The sequence below is a fragment of the Pyrus communis genome, chromosome 13, assembly GCF_041283825.1.
Source record: "Pyrus communis isolate YQ-2024b chromosome 13, ASM4128382v1, whole genome shotgun sequence".
In the NCBI taxonomy this organism is placed as follows: Eukaryota; Viridiplantae; Streptophyta; class Magnoliopsida; order Rosales; family Rosaceae; genus Pyrus; species Pyrus communis.
Window position 1 is genome coordinate 4,801,927 of NC_142577.1, and position 9,522 is coordinate 4,811,448.

Sequence of the window (9,522 nt, forward strand, 5' to 3'; positions counted from 1 at the left end):
ACATTTCAAAGGTGTATGGTAAGTATCTTTTCTGATATGATTGAGAAAATAATTGAAGTGTTCATGGATGATTTTTCAGTTTATGGTGATTCTTTTGATACATGTCTACATAATTTGTCCTTAGTTTTAAAACGTTGTCAAGAAACTAATCTGGTCTTAAATTGGGAAAAATGTCATTTCATGGTTTCACATGGATTAGTTTTAGGGCATATCATATCTGAAAATGGAATTGAAGTTGATAAATCTAAAGTAGAAATTGTTAGTTCTTTACCTCTCCCTACTACTGTCAGGGAGGTTCGTTCTTTTCTTGGACATGCAGGTTTCTATCGTAGGTTTATGAAAGACTTCTCAATGATTTCTAGACCCTTGTGCCGTTTGCTTCAAAAGGATGTAATATTTGATATGAATGAAGAGTGTGTGGTAGCATTCAACAAACTTAAGGAGTTGTTATCCACGGCTCCTGTGATCATGCCACCAGATTGGAGTTTACCTTTTGAGTTAATGTGCGATGCTTCAGATTATGCTGTCGGTGCAGTTCTAGGACAACGTGTCAACAAAGTGCCACATGTCATCTATTATGCATCACGAACACTCAATGATGCACAGTTGAATTATTCAACAACAGAGAAGGAGCTTCTAGCTGTTGTATTTGCTTTAGAAAAATTTAGATCTTATCTAATTGGAACTAAAGTTATTGTGTTTTCTGACCATGCAGCTTTGAAGTATTTACTCACAAAAAAAGATGCAAAACCGCGACTCATTCGATGGATACTTCTGCTTCAAGAGTTTGACTTGGAGATCAAGGATAAGAAAGGGAGTGAGAATGTTGTAGCAGATCATCTTAGCAGACTTGTGCACTCAAACATAGAGGAAGATTTCATCCCTTTACGTGAGAGTTTTCCGGATGAGCAATTGTTTTCATTAAAGGTTACTGACCCTTGGTATGCAGATATTATCAATTACAAGGTCACCAAAAAGATTCCGGATGATTTTACACGTGCTCAGAAAGATAAGCTTGTCAAAACCGCCAAATACTACGAGTGGGATGATCCTTATTTGTGGAAATATTGCCTTGATCAATTGATTAGAAGGTGTGTCCCTGAATCTGAGTTTAAATCTATTCTAACTTTTTGTCATTCTTATGCATGTGGCGGCCATTTTGGAGCAAAAAGGACAGCCCTTAAGGTGTTAGAGAGTGGTTTTTATTGGCCTAGTTTGTTTAAGGATGCGTACGAGTTTTGTGCAACATGTGATCGTTGTCAACGAACAGGTAACTTGGGCCCAAGAAATCAAATGCCACAAACCCCTATTTTGATTGTTGAGATCTTTGATGTATGGGGCATTGATTTCATGGGACCTTTTCCATCTTCAAATGGTTTTCTTTACATTTTATTGGCTGTGGATTATGTTTCTAAATGGGTGGAAGCGAAAGCCACCAAAACTAATGATTCAAAAATTGTTTCAGATTTTATTAAGACTAACATCTTTGCAAGATTTGGCACACCTAGAGCAATCATTAGCGATGGAGGGAGTCACTTTTGCAATAGAACATTTGAAGCGTTGCTTAGGAAGTACAATGTCACACATAAGGTGTCTACACCTTATCATCCGCAAACTAGTGGTCAAGCAGAAGTATCAAACCGTGAGGTAAAGCAAATTTTGGAGAAAACTGTGAGTCCTAGTAGGAAGGATTGGAGCATGCGCTTGAACGATGCATTGTGGGCTTATAGGACTGCTTATAAGACTCCTATTGGAATGTCCCCATTTCGATTAGTTTATGGGAAACCATGCCGTCTTCCAGTAGAATTAGAACACAAAGCTTATTGGGCTATCAAAGCCTACAACATGGACATGAGTGTGGCCGGACAGCAGAGGAAGCTTCAATTGAATGAGTTAGATGAAATCCGGAATGATGCATACGAGTCTAGTCGAATATACAAGGAGAAATCAAAGGCATTTCATGACAAGATGATATCAAGGAAGAGCTTTGCCATTGGACAAAAAGTTCTTCTATTTAATTCTCGCCTTCGGTTATTTCCAGGTAAGCTTCGTTCTCGATGGGTTGGTCCGTTTGTTATAACTAATATTTTTCCTCATGGTGCAGTGGAAATCCAAAGTGCAAAGACCAGAAACCTGTTCAAAGTGAATGGACATAGACTCAAACCATATTACGAGTCTTTTGCGGAGCATGATGTGGAGGTTGTACCCCTCCAAGAACCAGCTTCCCTTGAATGATTACTCTTGGTACCGTCCGGCTGAGGACGTAAAAGCAAGCGCTTATTGGGAGGCAACCCAATATTTCTATTCATTATCTTTTTATGTCATTTTCAATTTTTCGTTTGTTTTGTTTTCTGAGTTTTCATGCGTGCTAAGCTGAAGTATTTCTTTTCTTTGTAGGAATCTTAGGTTATGTCCACCCTTGGAGTTGATTGCAGAATTGAAGTTTGGGGGTCATCACTTGATTTTATTGCAAATTGGGGAAGTTTTCAGTCCAAATGCTTTATTTTGTTTCTTATTATTTTATTTTATTTTTATTTTATGCATTATTGTGTTTTATGACATTGGGGACAATGTCCAGTTTAGGTTTGGGGGTAAGGATTGAAAAAATGACCAAATTGAAAATTTTCGTCCCTTTGACTAAGAACTGGTTTAATTTGTTTCCTTGTTGTTTTTTTTGTTTTCTTAATTAGTTTTGTTGACTCTTAAAAAAAAAAAAATTAAAAAAAAGAAAATTTTGAAAATATGAAAAATCCAAAAATAGTCTTATTTTCTTTATTGTTTTGAATTAGATTTTTGTTAGTTTCCCGACCCAATGATATAACTGGATTGAATTTGAACCACGGTGATCAAGAACTTAGTAAGCATGTATTGTGTGAAGTTCCTTATTCTCTTGTTAGCTTTGTACATGTTTAATCATCTTTGAAAAACCAAAAGCACATAGCCTTGTTGATGTGAAACTAAAGCATGATTTAAAGCTTCGTATGTGAACATAGTGACCATATACAACCTATGTGAGTTTTTGAGCCTATCGAAAGTGTGTGCATTTTTCATACACTCATATTCTTTCATGTGTGATGAACTTATGTGACTTACATCTCTAGAACTTGCGTAATGATCTTTCGAAATGTTTGTCATTGATTGCATGAACTTGAAAAGGATAGAGGCATTAGGTTTATCACCATGGCCCAAATAAGCATGTTTCCTAAAGAAAAATGATATCATTAGATTGCCAATTTGAGCCGTATATATTAAGCCTTTTATTTCTTATCACCAGATATGTCCACCCTTATACCTTAAACATTTTTCCTTACCCTTTCCAAGCTAGCTAGTGAGCAATGTGAGATTGTCTTATGAGAAATGTTTGTGAAGTACTTTGAAGGAGTTTGGCAAAAGAATAAGTGTGGGGGTATTTCATGTTTGTATTTAGTTATGTGCGAAAATTGGTTCAAAAAAAAAAAAAAAAAAAAAAAAAAAAAAAAAAAAGAAAAAAAAGAAAGAAGAAGAAGAAGAAAAAAAAATTTGTATACAAAGCAAATAAAAAGTTTAGGGGTGTGATTGGAGGTATTAGTAGAGTGGTTGGAGAGCTTGAGTTCTTATAAATCTCAACAAGAGAATTGCTTGCAATGTAGCTTGGAACTTCTGTTTACCTATCCTTTCATTTCTATAACCCCCTCCCTAAGCCTGCCTCATTACAACCAATAAAAGTCCTCTTGATTTTAGTTTTGCAATTATGATTGTGGAGATGAGATCTTTATGCAAGCTTATGGTAGATCTTTCACATTTGATTCTTTGAGCGAAACACGTTAAACTAAACATATGTGTGATTGAGTGTATGTCTCGTGAGAAGGTCACTAGTTTGCATGTAGTGTTTTAAAACAAAACTTGATATTGCATTAGCATGGCTATTACACACACTACACTTCAAGGATGATTAAAAGGTCGCTGTTAACATTTGAATAAGGAAGATGAGCTTGGATTAGCTTGCTTGGTGCTAGCTAAGGTTCTTGATGATTTGTTTTCTTGAATGAAATTCTATGAGGGTGACATAGTGGGGAGCTAATGTTTTTCATGTTGCTACTTTTTCATGTTTTCTTTGTTTTGCTAGAGGACTAGCAAAAGCTAAGTGTGGGGGTATTTGATAAGCTCATATTTATATATATTTTATATCAAATTCACTTGTCTTTTCTTAGTTAGTTCCTTATATTTTTGAGTTATTTACCTTGTTTTTGTGTTTTTTAGGATTTGTCAAGTAAAGAAAAGAAAAATAACACAAGTGGAATGTTAAGTAATAAATTCGTCAAAACTGCCTGTGCAGGTCAGCTGACTTTGGAAGCCAGTTGCGGACAGCTCAGAATGAATTAGAGAATGAGCCTTATATGCTTGGAAAGCTACGGATGTCTATTTTCTGGAACATTTTACAGATTGTTAATATCATTTTTCTAGAAAAAGTTATGGCTGTTCAAACACTGAAAGGTTCCCAGGAGGCTGAGCAGTTTGTAACTGACAAAGAAGCATTGAAAGCAATAAATCCCATAAAACTAACAGCCAAAACTGATGCAGCCAAGAACAAGCCAGCTAACACCTATTCAAATATCAGAGGAAATGAAAAATTAAGTGAGAGTAATGGGCATAAAGGCTGCCCAAAGAGTTACAATTGTTTTGGCATTTCCTCCCACTTATTGTCATCACTAAATGGCTGTTAGTGGGGTGAGTTATGGAGAAAAAACTGTGGCAGCAGAAAAGAAGAAAATACCTACAGGTTGCAGCAACAAAGGGGGAGAAAAAAGTGTGAAAAAAAAGAGAGAAAAAAAAGAAGCAAAGCAAGGGAAAAAGGAAGGCTGCTGCGTTGGGGAAGGAAGGAAAGGAAGGAGGAAATCTTGGCATTCTCTTCTCTCGGTTTTATCTTCTCAAACTCATGTCTTTCTTTTGGTTTAATTTGAGAATTATGTGTAACTAATTTTTAGTAGTTAGGGGCTGTTTTGAAGCCCCGAATATGATTGCAAGTTTGTTATGACATTTCATTTGAATTACTTTTACGAATGGATGAAAATTGGTTCACTACTTGTCTCATTGATGAATTCTTTTTGTGTTTTCTATGGATGCATACTTAGTAAGCATATCTAGGATTCTAATGCTATGAATATGTGTGTGCCTGCCCTTGTCGAATGAGGACCTACATATGTTCTAGAGTAGTACTTGTTAATTGCGATTAACATGTGAATCAATTTCTAGGATAAGTAAGACAACGCTAGTACTTACGATGCCTTGTGATGACTCAAACTCTTTTCGTTCTTAATGATTTCTACTTGTTAAATCTATGAACACACCATTCTAGATTGCATGTTAGGGACTAAGTTAAGTTGGAAACGCCATTCTCTTAGCATACTACATAAGAAAGAGTAATAGGTTGGGTTCTAACATTGAGCCAACTTGAGCATCTTCATCCGAAAATAGAAGGAATTTGAATGAAACATAACATGTTTGCATGATTATTTGGTGGTGGATAGCAATTCCCCTAACTCGTTTTTCTTAATTTGTGAACTACTCAAAAATCTGTCTCTGTTCTGTTTTTGTTCGATTTAATTTAAATAGCAAATCAACTCCAAAAATCCCAAAATTTTGTGTGAGTGTAGCTCTGTGTGTCTAGTATCTGCATATAAAATTTCGTAGACTTTAGATAAGTGTAAGTCAGTCTAATAATTATTTTTCGGTGGCTGGTCAGTAGGGACAGCAACCCAGTTTTTGTGACATTTTAAGTAGTTAGATAAAACAATCTTCTGCGGGAAAGACCCTTATTTTCATATGCTACAATTGACAAATATTAGTGTTAATAAGGAAAATCAATAGGATATTTGTGTGCTACTTTGTGGTGTGCTTTTAATCCTATCAATACATGAAGGAAAATATAAACAATTTTTAAGTTCCAGGACTTCCCCAGAGGGTAGGTTAAGCATGTAGGTGCCTATTGCTTTTGCAGAGATTTTAGCGCCGTTCCCAACTCGCACAACCATCTCCCCATTGCGCAATGTCTTGCTCCCTGCTAGTCCCTGTATCGTATTACAGATATGTTGACTAGCATCTGAATCAAATATCCAGGAATTAGAGCTCACTGTAAAAGCACTCTCTATGACAGAAATAGTCTCTTCAAAAGTTCGTGTCATAAGGCTCGCAATGCGCACCCTGTATTTCTTCTTCCAACGTCCATCCTTTCCACAATGAAAGCATGTTCCTTTGGATTTTCTTGCCTTCTTCTTATTTAACCTTTTCCTTGTGTTTTCATTCTCACTCCCACTGTCCCTTTTGAAACCTTTTTCAAATTTACAGCACATGTCAAGCATCTCGTTAAAAGTATGATCGAATCTATTCACTTTATAGTTTACAATAAACTTAGTGAAATCATCCGAGAGAGATGCAAGGAAAAAATCTTGGGCCATTTTCCCATCGATGGAAGTTCCTAAACTTTCAAGATCTTGAAAGATCCTTTCCATCTTTTGTCCATGTTTATGGACCGATGCCCCTTTTGCCATTTTGGCATTTAATAGATTACAAACATTTGAGAATCGTACTTTACTAGTCTCAATGTCATGCATCTTATGCAAACTTTCAACCATGGCACATGAAGTGTCCATGTGCTTATATAGCTTCATAAGCTCCTCACTAAGTGAAGTGAGGATTAAGCATTTGGCTTGTAAGTCATCCTCATAGCGTCTTGCATAATCATGACACTCTTCCTTCGAAGCTAGTTTCTTAGGAGGTACATGAGGAGGGGATTGCTTAAGCACATACAATATGTCTTTCACCTTTGAGACATTCTCAATGTGGCGATACCAAGCAAGGAAACGTTGGCCCCTAAGGCCCCTTTTGTCAAGTATAATGGTGGGTATAATTTTAGGCATGTCGTTCACTACATAACATAACAGAAATCATATTAGATTGTTGATAAACTACTTGATTGGGTCTTGAATCAAATAGTACCACCCACTATTTTTGGCAAATTCCATATCCCTCAATAGAATCCGAGAGTTATATTGAACTCTTAGTGGGGTATGGGAGACTCACCATTACCAAGCCCACCTCACGATGATACGATGTTGGTTAGCAAAAATAATGATGAGAGAATAACGCTTTACTCATTTACAACGTTTGTAATTACCCATCTTGTTTGGCCTCTAGAGAATGTTGCCTCACGATGATACGATGTTGGCACCATTGCACTTAGTTAAGTTATTCCCACCATGCTTAGTTCGTGTAGGGGTTCAAGAATAACCTCACGATGATACGATGTTGGCTATCCTCGTTGCCTACCTCACCACATCATGTATGTACATATGGACTCCTCCTTAATGTAAGCACATACTTTGAACTTCCCCATGATAGGGTGAAGCCGGTGTAGGAGTCACAAACGATTGGAGTCCACCACAGTGGAAGGCCTACGAAGAGATGTTCAAAGCATCTCTCGCTTATCAACTTAATATCCATTTTATTTGAGGGAGTAGTGTTGGACTACATCAAAAACATTTTAATCATATTAAAAGAACATGGGCCTATCACAACTATTGGTCCAAGTTAATATGAATTAGTAGCATATAATACTCCCACTGTTTCGTTGAAACAAGCGAGACTATAAGGAACTACTAACGAACGCATTGCATCCTCATATGGACTATATAGTCGTTTTAGGTTTTAGGATGATTATGAACCGATTGATTTGATCCAACACGAGCCTTGTGTTGGACCTTGGGTTTTAGGTAGATAGTTTGTTGATTTTAGTTACGCGTTTAATCTAATTAAACCGTTATTTCCTATTGGGCGTTGGACCCAACTATTCCAATTTGCATACAATTAAACAAATAGGAATACATGAAATAAAGAGAAGGGCTTATGCCCTTTTACAACACATTGGAGGACTTATGCCCTTTACAACAAACTTGAATTAATCAAATTGCATTCAAATCTATACTACTAAACCCAAACATTCATAACGTTAAGCGGCCAATCACATAGCTCAATTATCGAGGCATTTGGTTCATAATCACCCTTTTCTTAATCAATCAAATTAACTAAGAAATCAACTTTAAACAATTGGTTTTTGGATCCATAGAATTGATTTAAATGGAACTAAATATAATGAAAATCCAATTCTCATTAAAGAGACAAAACAATTTTTGTTCTCATTTTATTTGGGCCATTTTGCAAAAAACACAAACTTTTGGACCAAAATACAAATACACAAAAGTATCAAAACTTTATATAATTGCACAAAAGTACCCCACTAGAGGGGTGGCCGGCCAAGGATAGAAACATTGAGATTTTGATAAAAAAAAAAAAAAAATTTAAGTGGATTTTGGTGGGTGAGTTTAAAGATGGTGGGGATGGTTTGAAAAGAAAATATATCTTTGACATAATTAAAGTCATTTAATCATTTCTCACCAATAATCATCACCCATCAACTAATAATCAAAAATATATCTTTGACATAATTAAAGCCATTTAATCATTTCTCACCAATAATCATCACCCATCAACTAATAATCAAAACTTCAAGAATTTCAAGAATTTGAAGAACTTCAAGAACACTCATGAACATTGAAGAACTTCAAGAACATTGAAGAACACTCATGAAAACTCATAATAGCTCCATGAATGTTTTCACTTACCAAAACTCAATTTTTCACAACTCAAAAGAGGGTTAATATCCTAGGGTACTTAGGGGTTCCAAAAATCACTTTAAAACCATTTTAACAAGCCTAACATGAACCCAAAAAATCACCCTTTGGATTTGGCCGAAAATCCCAAAATACTTGGCACCAAATTTGAAGGAAGATTTGTGAAAAACAAGTTCATTTGAGCAACATCAACAACATGCAATTAACAATTAAAAGGCGGAATCATGTTTATATGCACTCAAAAACAAAACTTAACCCATGAACTTCAAAGCCTAGTAGATAGGTGAACCAAGACTCAACTCAAAACAAAGTGAGTTGAGAAACCAATACCTTTGTAGATTCCTCTTTGCATAAGCAAAGGCTAATCACCCAAAGAGAGGGCCTTCATTCCTTGCATCTTAGATCCATGGATTTGGATAGATGAAAAGGTTTCTCCAAGTTCCCAAAATTGAGAACCTCTAAGTCTCCACAACAAGGCATAATGAAGAAGAAATAAGTGACCTTGAGGAAGTAAGATTGCTAGATGTTTTCCTCAAGGGTGGCCGAAATTTTAGAGAGAAAGGAGAGCTTGTGTTCTCATCCTTTCCCCAAAAATAACCCTTAATGAATTTTGGCTATTAAGTCATACTTATTCCTTAATTCATTTGAGTGGCAAACTTGTAAATAAGTCCAAAACCACTCCTTCTCTAACATGGCCGGCCTAAGGGGATTTATTGGGCTATTTGGGCCTTTGTGAATCATTATTCATTAAGTTGTCATACAACTTAAGTCAATGAACTCGACGTTCGAAGCCCATTGGGCCTTAAGGTCCAAAACTATCCCGAGGTCTTTTAACGAACTTATTCGTTTGATTAAT